General features: G+C 31.7%; 1 long non-coding RNA gene across 27 annotated transcripts in view; it reads right to left on the bottom strand.

The window, feature by feature from the left end:
• Nucleotides 1-24,102, bottom strand: part of LOC141550946 (uncharacterized) — a 110,819-nt gene that overhangs the window by 62,186 nt on the left and 24,531 nt on the right. For 19 of the 27 annotated variants that reach the window (XR_012484710.1, XR_012484707.1, XR_012484721.1 and 16 more), the window contains one exon: nt 18,921-18,973. The exons of 6 other annotated variants lie outside the window; for them this stretch is intronic. This is a non-coding gene — a long non-coding RNA (uncharacterized LOC141550946). Of the gene's footprint in view, nt 1-621; nt 716-10,926; nt 11,733-18,920; nt 18,974-24,102 lie in introns of those variants that run through there. 2 more of the 27 variants (XR_012484711.1, XR_012484733.1) reach the window with 2 other exon arrangements.

Genomic DNA, 24,102 nt, shown 5'->3' with positions numbered 1-24,102 from the left:
CTACTATTTTCAAGTCACTATGCTAGGATCTTGGAATAGAAAGACAAAAATGAAATACCTCCTCCCTTGGAAGAGCTTACTTGCTATGAAGGAAATATAATGTATGTACAGTACAGTGAAGTAAAAGAAATTTGCTGCCCCCTTATCATTGTCAAAATATCAGTGGTCTGCCCCCAGGAAGGGGGAAGCCAGGAATAATCCCAAGGGTAGAAGTAGGACAAATGGACAACAGAGTCATTTTGATGGAGTCAGTAGGACTCCTGCGTCCTGTCTCTTAACAACTACAATTACTGCAATTATCATGTTTTGTTGCTATTAAAGGTTCCCATAATAAATTAATTAGGCTATTTGCTTGGTGCACTGAAAAATATTATGTACTCTTTGATCTTACCAAGGGAAGGGAGATGATAATAATTACCTTCTGAAATTTAGTTTTGTGACCCGATCTCAAGGAAATGTAACCATTTTGCTCTGGTAGTTCAACCTTGGAGCACAAGTAAACAGAATTCTGGGTCTGGAGTTGGAAATACTCATCTTTCTGAGTTCAAATCTGGCCTCAGACACTTGCTAGCTATGTGATCCTTGGCAAGTTATTTAACTTTATTTGCCTCAGTTCTTCACCTGTAAAGTAAGCTGGAGAGGGAAATAGCAAAGCACTCCTGTGTCTTTGCAAAGAAAACCTCAAATGGAGTTACAGTCAGAAATGCTGAAATGACTATATTAGGAAAAAAAAAAAAAAAGTTCAATCTTGCCTGTCCTAATAGGCATTTAGTAGTTCACACATAAGCACAATGTGAATATGTTAGTGTATGATATACCTTATCACAACATGGGGAAAAAATGGCCCTGGATTTTAAAAAGTCACAAGCTTCCACAGTTTCTATTGAGCTACAAAGGCTTTAAGTATAAGTTCACGAAGGACTAGCATCATCATCAGACCTAAAGAGGGAAATGGATTGCAATATATACATTGATAAGTAAGTAAAAAGTAAATCTTGGAGAGAAAGAGAGTATTAACATTAATAACTGATCAAAGCATATGAATATGTGATTTTCAATTTTTCAAATGATTTTCAGATGATGAAATTAAAGCTATCTATAGTCATATGAAAAAATGCTCTAAATCACTATTGATTAGAGAAATGCAAATTAAAACAACTCTGAGGTACCACTTCACACTTCTCAGATTGACTAAGATGACAGGAAAAGAAAATGATAAATATTGGATGGAAAGTGGGAAAACTAGGACACAATGCATTGTTGGTAAAGTTGTGAAATGATCCAGATATTATGGAGAGCAATTTGGAACTTTACCCAAAATGCTATCAAACTGTGCATATCCTTTGACCCAATAGTGCCATTACTGGGTCTGTATCCCAAGGAAATCATAAAGAAGGAGAAAGGACCCACATGTGCAAAAATATTTGTAGCTGCTCTTTTTGTGGTGGCAAAGAATTGCCACCACCAAATGGTTGAATAAGTTATGGTATATGAAGGTAATGGAATGTTATTGTTCTATAAAAAAAATTTATAAACATGCTGATTTTTTAAAGGCCTGGAAAGATTTACAGGTACTGATGCTGAAAGAAACAAGCAGAATCAGGAATATATTGTATACAGTAATAACAAAATTGTGCAATGACCAACTATTAAAGACTTGGTTTTTCTTAGCAGTTCCATCATTCAAGGCAATACCAATAAACTTTGGCTAGAAAACATCATCTGCATCCAGAGAGAGAACTATAGAAAAGGAATGTAAATCAATACATGGTAAGTTCACTTTTTTTCTCCTTTTTCTTCTGTTTCTTTTTTTCTCATGGTTTTTCCCTCTTGTTCTGATTTTTCTCTCCCAACATGATTCATAAAAAAATGCGTATTTTTAAAAATTCATGTAATAATTAATTATAATAATTCATATTAGTAATAATTAATGTAATGTAATAATCAGAAAAATAAAGTAAAAATTGAAGTTACAAGAAATTAATAACTGAGAGAAAAGAAGATGAATGGTCTTAAACCATATCTAAACATAACTCAATAAAGCAAAATAGAGAAAAGATAGGACATTAAGGAATAGAAATCTAACTTTGGAATCAGTGAGACTAGGATTCAGTTCATATAACTAACACATATTCATAGAACTAAAAATCTGAAGCTTCAAAGATTCTGAAGGCCACAGAGACTAATTTGAAAGATGCGGAAAATGAAGCACAGAGATATTTTAAGTATTTATCCAGAGTCATCCAGCTAGGAAGTACTTGAGGGGAGATTTGCATCTAGGTCTTCCTGACTTCAGATACAGTAACCTATCCACTACACTATTCTATAATGAATGGTCATATTCAAGTCACTTAACTTCTTAGTGTTCTAGGCCACTCTTTAAGAATAGACATTATAAATGAATTATCAATCTGCATCAGCGGAGGGAGTTTCTACAACAGAATCTCTCCATTCTAGTAATGGAAGTCTAGATTCTCCAATCAATAATAATAATAATAAATAATATAATACTACAACATTTTGGTTCATCACTTTCATTAAATTCATGTAAGTGCTCTCATGTTCTTCTTGTGCTTCAAACAACTAATGACTGATTCTTGCCTATTTCTCTCATTTTTACCAATCATTGCTTTTTAATTAAACTTTAAATATTAATCCTTTCCCGAATAAAACAAAACAAATCTCATATATCACCTTGCCACTCCAAAAAACAGGTAAAGGAAAGGACTAAGCAATGTATACTGTGTGCTTTTAATGTTAGAGAATTTAGTGCAGTAATATACTATTAGTTAATTTGTATGACAAACAAGAGAGCTGAGGCTATGTGAATTCTCCAATTACTCAACTTTTAGACTATCTACAAAAACAGAATGAATGAGGCACTTGAGGGGATAATCCAGATAATTTTTGCAAAATAGCAGAGGAAATGAGGTTTGGCCTGAATTGACCAAATTGTTTATCTATAATAATTAAAATCACCAGATTGCTTGGTTCTCTACTTATTTTTCCAGTGTAGACATTATCCTGTAGTTTTCATTAGAAAAATGAACAGAGAAGACCATATAGATAGATAGATAGATAGATAGATAGATAGATAGATAGATAGACATATAAGAAATTAAGGAATTAATATTTATACAAATAAGTTTTTTTTGAATAATGTTTCAAAAATACAAAATTGTCTATCAGGAATTCAAAAGAGGATTAAGTCAGTAGTTAGAGTATAGATTACATATCCCTTTTGACAGATTTAATTTATAATATATATCCTCAACACCTATTTAGAAAGACAAATACCAGGAAATTCTTTCTTTTAAATTTCATGCCATGTTCATGTATTCTACCCTTTCTCTCAACTGCCTTTCCAATATGCATTTTTGCATAGAAGTTAACAATCCATTCTCCCTCCCAAAGTGTTCCTGAATATACACAGTAGCACACAGTAGAGTGAAGAATTTGCCACTTATTCAAACAACTGTGCACAGACCACCCTGAAACTATTGACTTCAGAGCAGTAAAGAAACCTATATATGTACATTTGTATGCATATATTTGTGTATATATATATATATATATATATATATATATATATATATGGAGGGAGGGAGAGAGAGAGACAGACCCAGACACAAAGGAGGGGGAAGTGGGAGGGAGAGGAAGGAGGGAGGGAAAGAGGAAGGGAGGAAAAGAGGAAGAAATATCTTTAAGTTACCTAAGACAAATACCAGGAAATTCTTTCTTTTAAATTTCATGCCATGTTCATGTATTCTACCCTTTCTCTCAACTGCCTTTCCAATATGCATTTTTGCATAGAAGTTAACAATCCATTCTCCCTCCCAAAGTGTTCCTGAATATACACAGTAGCACACAGTAGAGTGAAGAATTTGCCACTTATTCAAACAACTGTGCACAGATCACCCTGAAGCTATTGACTTCAGAGCAGTAAAGAAACCTATATATGTACATTTGTATGCATATATTTGTGTATATATATTATGTTGTGTTACCTAATTTTATGAATGTGTTACCTAATTTTATCTTCAAAACAGCCCTGGAAGACAGGTGCTTTATTTATGAGTGATGAATCTTGGGCAAAGTTGAGATTAAATGACTTGCCTAGAATCACATAATTAGTAAGTATCTGAAGCTGGATTTGAACTCAGGTCTGGTATTAGGCTAGACTATCCTCAGTATATAAAAATGAAAATTAAGAAATTAAATAGTTCCTACCTTCAAAGAGCTTATATTCTATAGGGAAAACAGTATATATGCCTGTATGCATATGCATACATTTACATATACATACTCCTACATTATCTTTACATACACACATATATATGTGATGTGTGTATGTGTGTTGTTACCTTATTTTGTAAGCCAGACAAGGTAGCTGAGGCTCTAAATGATGCCTCCAACTCACTTATGACTTTGGTTGCCCAACTTATAATATGTGTCTGTAGAGACATAATAGAATAGACCCTTGAGGGAACTATCCAGCTAATTCTTGCAAAAAAAGAAAAAGAAATGAAAAATTGCACTAATTGTACACATATATTTTTATATACATATATTTTATGCACATATATGTATATGTTGTGAGAAAATTTATTTGTAGGATTTGGAGAGAGAGATAAAAAATAGAGATTTCAAAGTGTGCAAAAATTATTTGGCTATTTACATTAATTGGAATATACTAAGAGTGGCAAAATATTCACTCTTATTTCATAAGTGACTTTTATTACCATTATTTCTTATAGCGGTCTCTTTTTCATCTGGACAAAATAAATTATACATATTTACTTGAAAGTATTTTGACTGCTCAGGAAGGCAAAAGGATGCATAGAGAAGTGACCAGAAGTTCATATATGAAAGTATATATGCTATATACAGCATATATATATGTATATATATATATATATATATATTCACATAGATATGTCTATTCTTGATATCAAGAAACTGCAAATAGCCAGCCTACAAGTAGTATAAGGGAGTCCAATTTGAGGTCTATGATCATCTCAGGGAATCAAAGATAACAAAAACTTAGAAATATCATCTTTACCTATAAATTTATTTATCCTTTGGCCACTCCTCAAATCAAGTTTCTAATTTCCTAATTCCAATTATACTGGAGCAGCTTATATTGTTATAAACATCTTTGGGGGATTAAACCTTTAATCACAATTTTTAAATGAATGTAATAGTTGATAATATATATTCATTGCCTAATCAAGAATAAAAATTATAATCCCATAAAAGCTGTTTAATAACAATTTAAACTACTGAGCACATAATTAAGGGTGTTAGGGGATTAGAAATGAGATTTCAAGGTGGCCAAGGGGTAAATTCAAGGACTTTAGATACTTTTTTAAAAGGTGGTGGGGGTAAGTAGAAGAGAAATTACTGGAACAAAATATCAAAGCTCCTAAAAGGTGCCTATATTTGTGTTTATATAATAATGCCTAGTGTATAAACAATTATAATTAAATTAAGAGTGTTGGCTTGTGCTTCGTAGAATCTTTTGTTTAAATATACTTCCTTTTTCAGATGATGAAACTCATTAATAAACAATTTAAGGTCTATTTATGAATATGTTTTGATTCATAGGAGAAAACCAAAGAACTAAGTAAAAATGCTCTGGGATGCTAAAATGCTAATTATTCTCCTTTGTAATGTGCTATGAGAGGGAAAAAGTAAAGTGACCCAATTCTGTGGTCCTTGCATAGGCAGCCCTCTCATTACATTGATATATTTTACCTTCAAGGGATCACAGAATTAGTTTTTCTTTGCCATATGTTTCCAAGTTGCTTTTTTAGTAAAAAGGCTCCACAATAGCTCTGACAGAGAGGAGTGACCCTACATTTTCTGTACATTAAGCAATTCAGTGGAGGAACCATTTTCACTAACATAGTGGGTGAATTGCGAGCTAAATTCCCAAATTTTTAATATTACAGTATTAAGCACCCATTATTTCTCTTTTGCTTGAATGGCTAAGATAGAAGCAATTTCAATAGTATGCAAAAAAAAAAAAATCTGCTGCTTATTACCAGTGTAGGTTATATGTGAAGAATTCCTATTAAAGCAAATGGAAACTAAATGTGTTTGAAAGCAGAATTTACCCCCTGGGTTGAATTTCATGTACAGAAGAATTAGAGATTCAGGCCGACAGAGACCTTACCTATTAAAAACTGTTAAAATGCTCAGCATTTTTCAGATGAGGACATCATGACCTTATTGGGCAGTCTGTATTCAATGAAAAGTCTAGTTCATTTCAAAGGACTACACCAGAATGGCAAGATCTACCCTACCCCCAATTTCTATTCTCATATCTTACTGCAAAGGGAAGAAAATGTGACTTCTTATTCAACCTAGGCTGGAGTGACTGCCTAAGCCTCCTATAGAACTCATGTCAATAGGAGTTCTGTGTCAAACAGAAAATCCTTCTACAGAGTAAAAAAAAATCTCAAAAGCTACGTCATGACTGTGGATTCCACCCTGAGAAGAGCAGGCGGGAATTACATTGTGCCGTTAAAATGTTAGCAACCACATTTCATTTTTTGAAAAGGCAATTTATTTGTCCTGAAATAAAGAGTTGATTATATCTCTTATTACTGTTACAAGAATTTGATATATCACAAAGTGGGAGAGTTACAGCATGTACCAACTATCAACCAGGAAAAATGAACCTGATTCATAATTCACTTGGAGAATGTCTAGTTAGTCAATCAAGTGATTTGTAATCATAAAGGCTGCCAGGAATTGAATGAATAATGGGCCACACTAAAATCCTTGGATTTTCGAGTATTCTTATTTCATTATGTGACTTTTATTGCCATTTCTGATAGTTGTCTCTTTTTCAGCTGAACTAAGTAAATTATGCATATTTATTTGAAAATATCTTAGACTGTTCATTGGCCAAAAGAATGTATGCAGATGTAGAGACCAGCATACTTAACACCTAAAGAGATGAAAAATTAAAAGCTTTATACTTTAAAATTCTGATGGGGGTAAAATCACTCCCTCTCCCCTTTTTGATTATGCCAAATTCTTGCAATTTCAGTAGAAGAATCTCACAATAATTCCAGCCAAGAAGTTTTTTGTTTTTGTTTTTTATTCCATGAAGGAGTTCATTCAGTAAAGGAACATTAAGTAAGGATTGTAATCTCTGCTACTGGGAAGGCTGAGGCTGTCAGATGTCTTGAACTTGGAAGGTCTGTGATGTAGTGATATAAGCCAATCAAGTACATATTGAGCATGGCACCAATAGGTGAGCCTCTCAAAACTCAGGGTCATTAGGTTGGTTAGAAAGTGGAAAACTAGTCCATGTCACACATGGAGCCATTCCAAGTTTTCATGTCAACAGCAGTGGGATCAGTTACATGAGTAGCCACTGTACATCCAGGTTGGATGTGACAGAGAGATCTGAACTCCAAAAATAACAAGTAAATAAATGAAAAAACAAAGTGCTCAGCACTAGTAATATTTAGAGAATAGAGAACCTTTTCTCAAATATATATGTGTATATAAGTATATGGATGTATGGATGTGTGTATATGTATATATAGGTATACTTATGAAATAGATAAATTCTAGTTAATAGCAGTAATCTCAAGTTTCCTTTTCTAGTGGTCCAATTTTACAGCATTATAATTACAAGCATCTTATAATCTAATATTCAAAAGACATCTCATTTTAAACTATATCAATCTTATTAAACTAAACAGGAAGAAAAAGTAAAAGTAGCTTAAATCTTATATTGCTTCTATTGAAAGGGCAATATAATATATGCATGTTGTTTAAAATTTTGAAGTGCTAAAATTATACCTAATATGGTATCTCTTTGCAATACCCTGGAGTCTGTCATTTTAACCATAGTTACTATCATGAGCATTTTGGTCAGGACACTAGTGGGAAAAAAATGAATATGCTGAAATGACTGGAGCATGTTACACATAGTAATAAATATAGAGGCAGGTTCTTGGATTGACTTCCTTAAAATGATTTTCATCCAGAAGGATGCTTTTCAAACTTTATGGACTGATTACAACTATGGCTTTATTGCACAAGAGCACACATGGATCTCCTTATGGAAAGTGATATTGACTTTGCTCAGCTGCTTTCTTTATTTTCCCCACTTTCTTTTTTATTTTTTTTTTCTTTCAAGAGACAGTTTGTGGATTAGGAAAAGAGGAGGATTTATTCAGGAAAAAAATTATGTAAAAGCAAATGATATCAACAAAAATTTAAAATCTTTAAATGGAAAAGCAATATTGAGCCATTCAGGGTATGTTATAATTCATTATGATCAGCAAATTTTCTATGATCAGCAAAAACTCATCTATTAAAATGTTATGGGAAAATTTCAGGTATTTTATATTTTATTTCTGAAGATAACATTATTGATCATAAAAAAAAAAATAGAAGCTTCCAGAAATTAGTATGATTCTAATTGAGGCACTCATTATTCTGGAAAAGATTTTTCCCCATTACAGTCCCCTTTGACAGTGGCCTACATCCCACATTGGTTGAAGTGTCCACCAAAGTTATATCAAGAGCCAAGAGTACCTTTTCTGACAAAGAGACTAACCTGCAGTTATCCATCCAATCATAGCAAACTGTATAACTGGCAGGCACTCAAAACTTCAAGCATTATTCACATACACAGGTATAAAATGCCATTATTGTGGTCTACTAGCTCATACTTTCTGTTTATATAAATTACAGCAGAGGTGTCAAACATAACCATTAATGTCCCCAGAAACATCCCTAATGTAGTCTTAGCCAGATTGAATTGTAATTGAGAAATATTAACAAAATAAGTGAAAATACAATAAAACATAGATAATGTTAATATGTGCTTTTCTAAGTAAATATGCACCCACAGAGAACCTTACATATGTTTAGCTACTCAATGAATTGACAAGCATTTATTAGACACATACTATTTTCCAGGCACTAGAGAAATAAAGACAAAAATGAACCAGTCCCTATCTTTAAGTTCACATTTTATCAAAGGAAACAACAGGTACATATAAGATTATACTACATCTGTGTGTGTGTGTGTGTGTGTGTGTGTGTATAGATAAACACACATATATGTGTTCATAAATACATATACATAATTATATTAAAAATATAATATATTACAAACTATTGATCAATGTCACCAAGTTTCTACTTAGACATACTTAGACATATGCATACATAAAGTAGAACAGGTTGTACCAACATGAAAATAGTTTGAATCAAGCTCATTCAGCTATAAGAAAAGCATTTTCAATGCCAAGTGATTACTAGTGCAGAAGAAAAGGGGAAGAAGTAATGAAGGAATCATTTATTAAGTTCCTACGATATGTCAGACATTGTACTAAGTGCTTTATAAATATTATCTCATTTGAGAACAACCCTGAGAGATAGGTACTATCTGATGAGAAAACTGAGGCAAACTGGTTGAAGTGATTTGCCGAAGATGATATAGCTAGTAAGTGTCTGAGGGAAAATTTGAATTCAGCTCTTCCTGATTCCAGGTCCAGCACTCTATCTACTGTGCTACCTATCTAGTAGATCTAAAGAAATGTGGCTAGATCCATAATCTGAAGATCTTGGCTCTTCCACTTCCTTTCTGTGGCCCACTGAAGTCATTTAACTTGTTTGATCATCAGGAAAATGAGTTGAGGGCTGGATTAGAAAGCATCTGAGGTCCTTTTCAGCTCAAAATCAATGAGGTCTCAAATGTATGTATATATGAACCTTTTACACATTGAAAATTATTGATTCAATGTTCTTACCATTGAGGACAGTAATTTATAAATCAATTCAAACTAAAACTATTCAAATTTGAGCTTACTTCAATGGTAATGTATGTAGTTCTAAAAAGTTGTGTAAAAATCAACATTTTTGTCACTCAGAACCTTTTCTCATTGAAAAATTCTTAGTGACATCAGGAATTTCTATTGAAAATGGGACAGTCAGTGTTTTTAAACCCACTGAAGAAAACCAAAAAAAAAAAAAATCTAAAAATAATACTTTTAACAAGAAAAATTTTCATAAACACATTATAAATAATATTTAAAGAGCAGCAGCAAGGCATAGGGAAAAGCAAGTCTCATCTCATCCCAGTAATATTCGGTTTTGGTGTGCCCTCTATCCAAAATAGACTTGATTTGTCAAATAGGATGTAGAAGAGAAAGAAAAGGAGAAGGAAGAGAAGGAGGAAAGAGGAGAAAAAGAAAAGGAGGAAGAGAGGAAAAGGGGAAGAGAAAGAAAAGAAAGAGGAGAAGGAGGAAAAGGAGAAGAAAGAAGGTCCAAAAGGAAATTTACTTTGGCATCATTAAATTTAACTCAAAATCCATTTCTGATTCAATAAATGGTCTTCCAACATTGCTTCCATCAAAAAATACATCACCCTGAATCTATTCTGATGATGATTATTTTCTGACTTCCTTAGCTTGGATTAGACATAAAAGTACTTCATTGGGCTTATATTCAAATCCAAAGCTTGTGTTCTACTAACAAAGTTGCTGAGAAGCCAGATCACCTGCATAGCCTGATAAGACATGAAGGCAGAGTATTAGTGGAAGAAGTCTGTCCTAGATATAATCAAGGCATTTCTCATAAGTGGCCTAAATAAGACTGATCAGTATAGCCAACCACTATAAATATAGCATTTGTACTAACATTATATGTTTATATGACACATTTCATACATTCTTTACTGAGAAACTACATTGAGCAACACTATTGGTGTTCAACTGATCAGTTATATAAGAACTCATATTTTTATAGTACTTAATAGTAATAAAGCACTTTGCAAATATGATGTTTTTATAACATCTCTATATGGTGACTAGGACAACAGTATTATTTACATTTTGCAGATAAGAATACTAAGATTTTTAAGATCTTAAATGATTTGCTCATACTCACAAAGTGAGAAAGAGGATCCACAGGGCTTCTGACTCCATCATCCACATCTTCCTTATGACCATAGTTAACTAAAAGAAAACTTAGAAGTGATTGCTACTCCTTTATCTTAAAATAGCCCAGAGTTAGTACTAATACTGTTTATCTACATAACCATCAATCTATAAGGAGTTTTCCCATGGGTATTATATAATATTTGTATCACTTTACATTTCAGTCAGCTCTAGACATTCTCCAAACAAAAAGTGAGCCCTGAAACCTAGACCAAAACCAGAGGTGAATGATAACTTCAGTTTGGCTTGCCCAGCTATGATGATGGAGTTACTAATTTATTCACATTCTCTCCCACATTCTACTTTTGGAACAAAGGAATGCTGCAAGCCAGCTTGTCAAGATCCTTCAGCAAACACTGATTAAGCACCTCCTGCATACATGAGATATACATGATAAAAATATAAAAGGTTTAAATAAAATGTAGCCCCGACTTTATGAAGCTTATGGTCTTGGAAGAAGACAAATTACAAACTATGGGGCAAAGCAAAGCAATGACTTTGATCCCAATGTAACCAACTAGAGCCAAAGAATTCACAAATATTACATACATATTTGTATATGTATGTATACATATACAAAACAAAGCAAATTACTTTGGTCCCAATATTACCAACTGGAGCCAAAGAATACACAAATTTTACATACATATACATATATACACACACATTTACACACACATGCGTGAATGTGTATATATGTGTATATAAACAATATATACATATTTCTATACATACATATATATAGCAAAGCAAATTACTTTGGTCCCAGTGTAACCAGCTAGAGCCAAAGAACACACAAATATTAAATATATATATACATATATATATAACTTTGTGTTTATAAACATATGTAGCTAATAGCAAAACAAATTACTATGGTCCCACTATAAACAACTAGAGTCAAAAAAGACACAAATATCATATATGTATATATATATTAGAGAGAGAGATGCATGTATAGATATACATATGTATATATGTACATATAAACTATGTTTCTTTACATATATAGCAAAACAAATTACTTTGGTCTCAATGTAACCATCTAGAGCGAAAGAACACACAAATATTAAATATATGTGTGTATATGTATATATATATGTGTGTGTATATATATATATATATATATATATATATATATATATATCAAATTACTTTGGTCCCAATATAACCACATAGAACCAAAGAATTAACAAATATTAAATACATATGTGTGTATATGTTTGTGTATATATATATATATATATACACATATATATATATATACACATATATATATGTATATATTTGTGTGCATGTATTTCTGCATATATAAACTATGTGTTTATATACATATGTATATAAAAGCAAAGCAAATTATTTAGGTCCCACAATAACCAGCCAGAGTCAAAGAAGACACAAATATTATAAACAGATAGATAGATATAGATATGTGTATAGCTATATATATATGTGTGTGTATGTACATATAAATTATATGTTCCTATACATGTATATCTAAAAGCAAAATAAATAATTTTGATCCCACTATAACTAACAAATCAAAGAAGACAAATATATACATACACATAAACACACACATATATATAGATACATATTGCATATACCTGTATATGTATATATATATAAGCTATATGTTTACATACACATATATCAAAAGGCAAAACAAATAACTTTAGTCTCACTGAAATCAACTAGAACCAAGGAAATACAAGTATTATATATGCATGTATATATATTATAAATTTATATACATATATATCTAGCAAAATGAAACCAAAGAAACACATCTATAATATCTGCATGTGCATATATATACACATATACGTGTATATGTACATACATATATGTAAAGAACTACAGATAGATATTTCTACTGTATACATGCATATATAATTGACAAAAACCTCTTAAGTCTTGTGGAAAGTACTATGAGATCCTTAATGAAACACAAACTATCAGAGTCTGATACATACTTAGCTGGGGGGGAAAAAATCAGCTCAGCTTTTCAAGTAAAACAAAGATTATTTTTGACATGTAAAGGCAGAAGTATATAGTAATGATAATAATAATATTCGAAACATAAAATTATGCTACAGTTTTACATCCCTCATCACCAGGAGCAATACTGAAGAAATTATAGAATTATTTGTTGTTAATGGTAGCAATATTCTCAATAGTGTGAAATGCCATAAGACTGCAGCCAAAACTGCTTTGACATGTCCAGTAGTTCTGAAAAATTATTCTACTTTTAATGAAAAAAAATCATTTTGGTTAGTTACTACAGCGTTAGTTTTTATTGATATAGGTGTAAATTTCAAAACAATACCTTTTGAAAAGATCCCCATACAGAATTCTATCAAACTCCTTAATTTAGGAAGCTAGGGATACAGTGAATCATATGCTAAGCTAAGAGTTCAAATGCAGCCTCACATCCTGATGAATGAAATCCTGAGCAAATCTCTTTACCTCTCTAAATGCTAGGGGCATAATAATAGCACCTACTTTAAAGGGTCATTGAGGAGAATCAAACAAGAAAACTTATGCAAAGCACTTTACAAGTGTGAGCTATCAATCACATTAGATTCAAAGAAATGGTTAAGTATTAGTGGAAGGTGTGGCTAAGGAGTGTTTGTTATTCAATGAGGGTTCTTTGTGTCTCTATTATGCAAAGGAATGAAGAAATAAGTAACCAGCAGAAAAACATAGTTGATTTTTGAACAGCTAAAGACTCTACTTCTTTTCCTACATAATTTTTTTTCAAAAGATCAACTGCTGAATTCTGGGAGTGGCCCCATCTTAAAATCCCACTGCTATTGTTGGAGTGATGAACAAGAAAACTGATGAAGCTTCTAGGGACAGGGCCACCGTCCTTGATTTATCCTGGAAGATCATGATTTTAAAAAATAAATAAATAAAATAATTCAAGAACAGCTGAAGATAGCTGACAAAACTCATGACTGGCTTTCAGTTGGAATGGCTTATTCCACACCTTCCAATCTGTCCACTCCCATTCTATCACATCAAAAATGAGCCTCATATCAGTCGGAGCTTCCATCTTTATTTGCAAAATAGTGTTTAAAGGAGGCTAGTGTGGGTACTTTTTTAAACTATTAAACTGAACCAAGAGAATGGCCCATTCATATATAACTATCAATTACCCAGTGTCCAAATGGGTCTTATGTTCAACTTTTTTTTAGGGAATGGAAAGGATCTGAATAGCTATCAATAATGTCAAATTTGTACCTCCACTACTCCCCTTATAAAAGTATATTATGTTCATGCTATTCTTATATCTGAAATGTCCTTCCTCAGACTTCAAGATCCTAATCTAATCTACCTCCTATCATGAATCTTTCCTAGATAACTCCAATCAGCATTGACTGAATGAAGAGCCTTCAGAGCATTAATTCTCTGCACCATACATTTTTTTCATTCAATAGTATTTCACTTAATGTTTTTAATTTGCTGGCTTGAATAGTTCTCTAAGGATTTTATACATGTAAATCTTGTCTCCCCACAAAAGTTTAAGCTCATTCAGGACTAGGACAGGAAATGAGCATAGTAAAATAGAAAGAATAGAGAAGCAGTTAAGTGACTTGGATTCTATTCCTAGGTTGGCCAATTACTCAGTTTGTGGCTTTAGACAAATCATTTAGCATCTCTAGGCATATTTATTCCTCAGTAAAATTTTTTAATTGGACTAAATGATCCATAGGATTCCTTTGACATCTCATACTTTTTGATTTCATGATTCTGTGATGTATTTATTGACCTTAGAGTGTCCATTTGCCCCAAAATATACTGTATTTGGGAAGAACTGTTATAAACTTAGTTGTCTATCACCCCATACACTTAACATCCAACCCACCAAAGACAAGAATTCCATGGGTCTTTCACTTTGACCCTCCCAACTTCTTATTTTCCAAGCTTTAATCCTCAATAGCCTGTTTAATTCAACAATAGGGGTTCTGTCCTCATTTGTCTCAACATATGCACATAGATACACCTCAAATATATACATATTTTTACTAAGAAGTAATCTCCACTGAAGTGAAAATTCAGAAGCAGGAACACCATTGAAAAACTCATATCTTTTTGAGATATACTTTACTTTACAAGTAAAGAAACTTGATTTTCTCTGGATGTGGCACCCTAATGGCCTCAAAGATCTATGAAAATGAAAGTAAATTGTTTATAATTATAACATTCTTTGTCCATCAACATCCTCCATTGAAGTCTTCTTCTGATGTTTGTTCATGGTGTGAGTTGACCAGAGGCTATCAGTGAAGCAGAAGCTAGAGTAGCTTTGAGTTGACCCTGGGGACAGATTGTAAGTATGTTTTTCAAGGACTTGTCTTGTTGAGGGTAGTATTATGAGGCTATGTAATTCCTGCTACTGGGGAAGATGAAGGCTGGTGGATTACTTGAGTTTGAAAGTTCTGATCTGCAGCAGAGCTGAAGCCAACTGAGTGTTGTCCATACATGCTGAGCCAATATTTGAGCTCCCAGGAGGAGAGAGTCATCAGTTACCTAAGAAGAGGTGTACCAGCTCAAGTTGGAAAAAATAAAAGACATTAAAATTTCCATGACACTCATATTGGAAGCAGGCTTGTGAACTGCACTTCCAGCTCGGGCAAGATAGAAACACTCACTCTCGGAAACCAAACAAAAATAATTAAGGGCCTGTCTTAACTAATCCCAATTATTGGAATTGGCTAATACCAAGTGACCAATCTTAAAGACCTTGAGGAAATTAATATTTCAGCCCCAACAATTTAGAATGATTTTCTGCCAAGAGATAATGGCATTGGTCATGAAACTATAAAAAATTCATACTAGCTATATGATGATGAATTTATTTTTTTTTTGAATTTTGGTTTTCTCATCTGTAAAATGGGAATAATAATACAACAGAGGCTTTGTGGGAGGGATTTAGATTTACAACTTAGCTCTATTAATACATAACATAGTTCCACCAAGTTTTTAGTCTAAACTTACTCCAAGGCCCTCTTTGGGCTAAAATCCCAAACAACCTGGTTTCTCTGGACTTCATGGCTGATATGGCCACAATATCTGGCCTGAAATCCAACAAGTTAGGTCACTTTAATTCCAGGTTTGGAGGTCATTTCACTGCCTATACTTTAGAACTGAAAAAAGCACTGATCAAAACAAAACCTCCAGCCAGTTTCTCAGGGACACAGGTATTTTATGTAATAAAGCACTGTGAATATGTAATCTAATTTGATTCTTACAACAGCCTGTGAAGTAGCTAGTGCAACCAAACTAGTGCTCCTCCTGCTGGGAGGAAAATGAAGAGGGGAGAAGGTAGACCTTTCCCCCTCATGAATTCAGTTCTTGTTACCCTTTTTTAGACAATGGAGGGGAAAAGTGAGAGGGTCCCAGTCTCATAGTGTTAAAGGTGCAGCTTCTTCTGCTAAGCAGCCAACTGGAAGAAGCTTTCATGTAGTAAGAATGCAGAATGTCTTCTCCTAAAAGCAGGTTCCTGACATTTCCCATATGGTCATCTCCATTTTAAATTATCTGAGCATACACACACACACACACAAATCTCTGTTTCAATAACACTTTCTCTAGACACAGACTTGTTTATGAGTATCATTTTATAGGCATTAAAATGTTATGCAAATATGAGTTATAATTATTAAGAAGGATTAAAACTCTATACAAATAAGAATTATAATTATCATAAGATGTTGACATACATCATAAAAATAAGAGACCCACAAAATAGCCAAAACTTAACATACCTCAAGTACAATTCTTAATTTCTCCCAATTCTTCTGATTCACCTGTCAGTTTCACTACCCCTATTTGTGACCTCAGTATTATCTTTACTCTTCTCTTTACCTCATCTCCATGTCAAATCTATCTCCAAAAGAGTTTTTAAATCTATTCTGTTCTATCCATTCCCACTATCACTACCCAACGACAGACCCTCCTCATAAGCCATTTTCTCAAATTACTGCAACAACCTCCTGTTATCTCTGGCTATAGTTTTTCCTGCAATCTATCTTCTTTAGGCACCAATGTGATCATCTGAATTCTTTGTTCCAAGTTCTTCAGTGGCATCCTATGTTCTACTAAACAAAATCCAAACTTCTTTGCCTTATATTCAATACTTTCAAAAATGTTTTCATCCTTATCCTACACTATGGTCCTCCAGGAATGATAAGGAAACAAGATGAATACATTATTGTATACTTATGCGTGTATCACCTGCTCATAATGATAATGCAATCTTTGTTAGATAAGGAATCATATTTTATTATCTTTGCATTTCCCCAATACTTAGAATAGTGTTTTTCATATATTGGACATCTATAAAATAAATTTCTTGTAATCCCTATTTCCTTTTTAAAGGAAAATATATTGAGTAGTAAGAACTAGATTAACACCCATTAAAAAATATTAGATAGGCTTTTTATCCTCCAAGAACAGACTTGGAGTCTATTTCCACACATTGTACTTATTAGACACACCAACCATAACATATTCACATATAATAAAACTCAGTATTAGCAGAGGTGTTCAAGATCAAGCATAACAGAGCTATGTGGAACTTCCATTATTTTTTTTTTATTCTGCTTTGTATCTAGCATAGTAGCAGAATCAATATTTGTAAATTGAGAGATGCTAGAATGCCCTCTACAATATCCCCAACAATTGGTCAAACTAGCCTTCAGTTAAAAATATCCAATAAAGGAGAATTTGCTCCTTCTTAAGGCAATCCATTCCCGTTTAGAGTGGTTCTAACTATTCTAATCTGATCAGACTCTAAAACATCTACTCATGTAAACTGTTATTTTTACCTTCTGAATCCAATTCTTCCTGTGCAACAAGAAATTCGGTTCTACACACATATATTGTATCTAGACTATATTGTAATATATTTAACATGTATAAGACTGCCTGCCATCTGGGGAGGGGGTTGGGGAGGAAGGGAAAAAATCTGAACAGAAGTAAGTGCAAGGGATGATGTTGTAAAAAATTACCCATGCATATGTACTGTCAAAAAAAAAAGTTATAATTATAAAATAAAATAAAAAATTAAAAAAAAAATCTACTCATTTCTCTTAGTTTTGCCCCTGAAGTCCCATCCCTTTTCTACATAGCAATTTTTCAAATACTTGAAAAGAACTACCATTACTCTCCCAAACCTAACCCTTCAGGCTAAATGTTATCACCTCTTCCATTCAGTCCTCATATGGCACTCCTCAACAATTTCCATCTTATCAATGTTCCTCTCAAAATGGGTCACTCAGAACTGAACACAGTTCATTATTATTTCTCTCCAATAAGAATAAGGTAAAGCAAGTGTGTCTGTTGTCACAGCTATTTAGTACTGTCCTTAAAATGTTGCTATGAAAATAACACAAGAAAAATAATTTGAAGCAATAAACAGAAGGAAAAGCAAAACAAATGCAAATGGCACAGTTTCTTTGGAGAAACTGTACTAACTAAAAAAAAAAAAATGAAACATCTTCACTAGAATAGCAAAATATAAATTAAATCCATAAAAATCTTTGACTTTTATATATTACCAACAAATATCAAAAGTAAGAGATAGTGAAAGCAATTATATGTAAAATAATCATAAAATATCAGAGAATTCAGTTTTTTAAAAGACACACAGAAAAGACACACACAAATACAACTATAAAATAATTTTTAAAAATAAATGCAGACCTGAACAATTGGAGAGATATTACATGTTCACAATTTAATCATGCCAATATAATAAAAGTAAAAATCCTATCAAAATTAGTTTAGAAATTCAGTATCATACCAATCAAACAAAAAGTTACTTCATGAAATTAGGAAAAACATGTAATTTTTTTAATTCTACAAAGATACCTTAAATTAAATATAATAGTAATAATGTGTGCACAAGAGAACAAGGAAATAGTAAAGTTCACATACCTCCTGCTCCCAAAACAAGATCTTCATTAGTCATTGTTAAAAACAATTCTGACCTAATTAAATCGGAGAAGAAAACAGATCAAAATATTCAGAATTATCAAGAAAATTATTTGAAGTTTGAATTGATTTGCACTATAATTAACAATGAATCTTGTTCTTAGTATATCTTGTGCATTTTGATATAAGATAATGATAGCATGAAGCCATCACAATCAAGAAAACATTCAAAAACTAACTTTTTTGTTACCAAAAACAATGTAAGCACCCAAGCTATCTATGGACATAGCAAAAAAAAAAAAAAAAAAAAAAAAAAAAAAAAAAAAAAAAAAAAAAAGTTTCAAATCACTACTAATTAGACAAATGCAAATTAAAATGATTCAGAGATTCTACTTCAAAGTCTTCAGAATGGCAAAAATGACCAAAAAAAGTGAAAATAATAAATGTTGAGAGGTTTGTGGGAAAACAAATACATTGATCTGTCTATGAATGGGTAAAACAATTTTGGAAATGAATCTAGAATTATACACAAAAAGTTACTAAATAGTGTATGCCCTTTGACTCATCTAACCATATACTAAAAAATTATCAAAGGAAGAAGAAACGGTCTAGTATGTACAAAAATATTTATGGGAACTACTTTTTTGGTAGCCAAAAAAGAAAGAAGGAAAAGAACAAGAAAGAAAGAAAAAACTAAAAAGATGTACATTAGCTGAGAAAGGTTTGAACGAATTGTGATGTATGAATGTAATGGAGTGTTGTTGTTCTATAAAAGATTGAGAAAATAGATGATTTCAAAAACACATGGAAAAACTTATATGAATGATATAGAGTGAAGTGACCAGAACTGTAAGAAAATATGCATTAACATCAATATTGCAAAAATGAACAATTTTGAGGGTTTTTACAAACTGACAAAAAATGAAATGAATAGGACCAGGATAATTTACACAATAGAAATAATATATAAACAAAAATGAATAATATGAGAACTCTGAATGATACAATATCATTCATAATTCAATAAAAATCTTTCCATGCATAGTAGATGGAATTGAAAAATCGGTACCATAGGCCAATAAATATGTCCAGATATGGAATCCATATATATTTTTGTTAAATTTGTCTATCTTAAAAGTGACCATTGATATCCCTAATTATATTAAATTTCTCCCTTTAACTTTTCCTTCAAGTATTTAGATGCTGTCCTTTAGTACATATGCATATATATATATACACATTTGCATGAATATATATACACATATTTACAAATGAGTGCATACATATGTATCTATAATTATCTGTGTACCTTTAAGAATAATTTTCTCTATTTTAACTGTTGACTTGTCTGAGATTGGGATTATTATCCCTACTTATTTTAATAAATTCTGTTCAAGCTCCTCATTTTAACTGTAAATCTTTATTTTTCAAGTGTGTTTCTTATAAACAATTTTATTAGTTTCTGATTTTTGATCCTTTCTCTTATCTTCTGGCATTTTACAGATGATTTCTTTATATTCATGTTCACAATTATGATTGTTAATTGTGTGTTTCCCTTCTTTATAATCCCTTACTTTTCACTCTTTGTCTCCCATTTACTCATTACTCATTACAAAATGGGAAGAGTTGGAGGAAGAGAAAGAATCTTATCATCATTAGTAATATATAATTATAGTCATTTATTTCTATCCTTCATCTCTTCTGTAAGCTCAGATTGAATTGTACTTCATGTGTGTGTCTCTGTCTCTATCTCTAAATCTGTCTCACTTACATGTGCAATACACATTCACACTTATTCACACACACACATGCTTATTATCCTTTGGGATCAGATCTCAATCTGACCACAAAATAAGAAAAGAAAACTAGACTGCCAGTATCAAAAAGGAAACTTCACAAAAAATCAAGAGAAAATGAAGGAAACAATTTTTTTTCCCCAACATACACCAACAAAACTCATAACTAAAAGTGCTAAACACTATTCAAATAGAAAAAAAATTCCTTTTAACAGAACAAGACAAATTTAAGTCATCTAACCAAAGAAAAATAAATTAAATCAAATTAAATTAAATCAAAAAAGGGGAAATAAAACCAGCCCCAAGTGGATTTATAAGTAATTTATATTAAGCATTCAAAAACTATTCACTCAAGTATTATATAAATCATCTACCAAAAAAAAGAAAAGAAAAAGCCTCTACCAAACTCCTTTTTCTATGAGAAAGATGTGTTTCTGATATTTAAAACAAGGAGGGATAAAATAAATAAAGAAAACTCTAGGCCTATATTCTAATCAATATTTGTGAGAAAACATTGGATAAAATATTAACAAAATTGACAACAATATATTTAAAAGGGTGTACATTATGACCACGTTGGATTTATACTAATAATTCAGAAATGGTTAGAATAGGGAAACTATCAACTTAATGAATATGCTATTAGCAATAAAAGTCATATGATGAATAAATGTGGGGGAAATTTTTTGATGAAATACAATACTACTTTATGTTTAAAAAAAAAACCACAAGTATGAAAAATAAATGGACCATTTCTTAATTTGATATATAGTGTTTATCTAAAACAAGAATTATAATGGGAAAATGCTAGAGGTCTCTCCAATAAGAATAAGGTAAAGCAAGTGTGTCTGTTGTCACAGCTATTTAGTACTGTCCTTAAAATGTTGCTATGAAAATAACACAAGAAAAATAATTTGAAGCAATAAACAGAAGGAAAAGCAAAACAAATGCAAATGGCATGGTTTCTTTGGAGAAACTGTACTAACTAAAAAAAAAAATGAAACATCTTCACTAGAATAGCAAAATATAAATTAAATCCATAAAAATCTTTGACTTTTATATATTACCAACAAATATCAAAAGTAAGAGATAGTGAAAGCAATTATATGTAAAATAATCATAAAATATCAGAGAATTCAGTTTTTTAAAAGACACACAGAAAAGACACACACAAATACAACTATAAAATAATTTTTAAAAATAAATGCAGACCTGAACAATTGGAGAGATATTACATGTTCACAAATTAATCATGCCAATATAATAAAAGTAAAAATCCTATCAAAATTAGTTTAGAAATTCAGTATCATACCAATCAAACAAAAAGTTACTTCATGGAAAAAACAAAAACAAAATCCATATGGAAAAGTCAAGAATTTCATAGTAATGATGAAATACAAGCTCAAAGGAAAGGGATCTAGCAACACCAGACCTAAATATCATACTACAAAACAGTAATAATATAAAAAATTGGGGGTATTAATTAAAAAAATTAAAAGTTGATCAGCAAAATAGATTATGTTCACAAAACAATATGGAAATATAATGTTCAATAAACCCAAAGATTTTACTATTGAAGTACAGACTCACTAATAAACACAATAAGTTGAGAAAACTGGAGAGCAGTTTGGCAGAAATTAGGTATAGACCAACATCTCATACCATATGCCAAAATAAACTTCAAATATATGAGAATAAAAAGCTATATCACAAAGAAATTAAAGAATCAGAACAATTAAGAAAAGGGAAAAAGTCATTAATCACACAAAGTGTAGAAGATCATAGGAGACAAAATGAATGACTCTGACTACATAAATTTGCAAAATTCACAAACAAAATCATTGCAGTTAGAATTTGGAAAAGATAAATGAGATCATAGATAAAGTGAAAGGACCATATGTAAAAAATACTTAGAGCACCATTATCATTGTAGCAAAGCAATGGAAATTTAGTGGGCCCTATCAGTTGGGGAATGGTTGAACAAAATATAGCATACAACTGTAATTGAATATTAGGAAATAATAGGAAATAAGGAAATAAGAAAAAGAAATTAAGTCAAAGAAACTTTAAAAGATTGGTATAATTGATCATTGTGAAGTTGACAAAAGCAGAACGAATGCAATAGCATAGATGAAAACAACTTAAAAGACTCAAGAACTGTGACCAATGTAATGTTCAAGCATGACTTCAGAAGACTGAATCTGGAATGAATGTCTCCCCTACCAAGTCATAGAATAGCTTCACTCCCCGTATTTATTTGTTATGATAGAGAGTTTTTATGAAGTAGGAGAAAGAACTGGGGAAAGAAATTGATATGTGATGCTGTTGAAAAGAGTATCAGCAAAACTAATTTATTTACAAGTATACAGAAGAAAGTGCCAAAAAAAAGTTCAGAAAGGGACAAAGATGAATAGAGCAGTACTGCGTTTGTCATGTTCAATTTACTATATACTTTTTTTTTTTTTCCTGAGGCCATTGGGATTAAGTGACTTGCCCAGAGTCACACAGCTAGGAAATGTTAAGTGTCTGAGACCATATTTGAACTCAGGTCCTCCTGACTTCAGAGCTAGTGCTCTAATCAAAGAGCCACCTAGCTGCCCCTACTATATATTTTTTAAAAACATACTAGATATAGCAGAATTGCATAGTTTCACATATAATACTTGTTTTTTGTTCTCCGTACATTGAAATGTCCACATTTGTTGATATTTAAGTTCATAATAATGAAGAAAAATTAAATTAATACATGAAGAAAAAAAGAGTGCTAATATTTACTAGGGTAGTAAAATGAGTTTGGATGTGTTTTCTTTTTCTTTAAAGTCCTAATTCAACCATGTGGTAAAAAGCATGAATTCATATATATTTAGAGAAAGATATCCAGGTGGTTCAATATTCACTGGTTCAAGCCAGCTTTAAATTATTATGCCAATTAATCAATCCACCAACATTTATTAGACATTTCCCGTGTTCTAGGAATTAAGGATGCAAATACAAAGAATGAAACAATATTTTCAAGGATCTTACATTCTAAATGTCCTTGAAAATAGGCACAAATGCTTCTTCCACTGCTCTCTGTAGTATCTATCCCATTGAATAGGCACTCAATAAATATTAATTGATTAATCAATTAGTTTAGTTTCAAGAACAATAAGCCTAATTTCCTGGAAAGAAATGCTTCTCTTGGTAACAGATTCTTCATAATAAGCAAAACAATAAGAGTTTGGAATTCAAAATACTGCATAAAAAAGTATGAACAAGCTTTTATACTTTGTGATAATCTAATATTAGCAGAAGAAAACTCTCTATACCCAAAGGCAGACTTGTTCTAAAGTAATAGATGAAAATTGTTTCCTGGCTGAAGCAATAGAAAATGGAATACCAATGCCCTA

Source organism: Sminthopsis crassicaudata, chromosome 1 (assembly GCF_048593235.1).
Source record: "Sminthopsis crassicaudata isolate SCR6 chromosome 1, ASM4859323v1, whole genome shotgun sequence".
Lineage (NCBI taxonomy): Eukaryota > Metazoa > Chordata > Mammalia > Dasyuromorphia > Dasyuridae > Sminthopsis > Sminthopsis crassicaudata.
The sequence above is the reverse complement of the archived record's forward strand: the minus strand, read 5'-3'. Positions and strand labels throughout refer to the sequence as shown.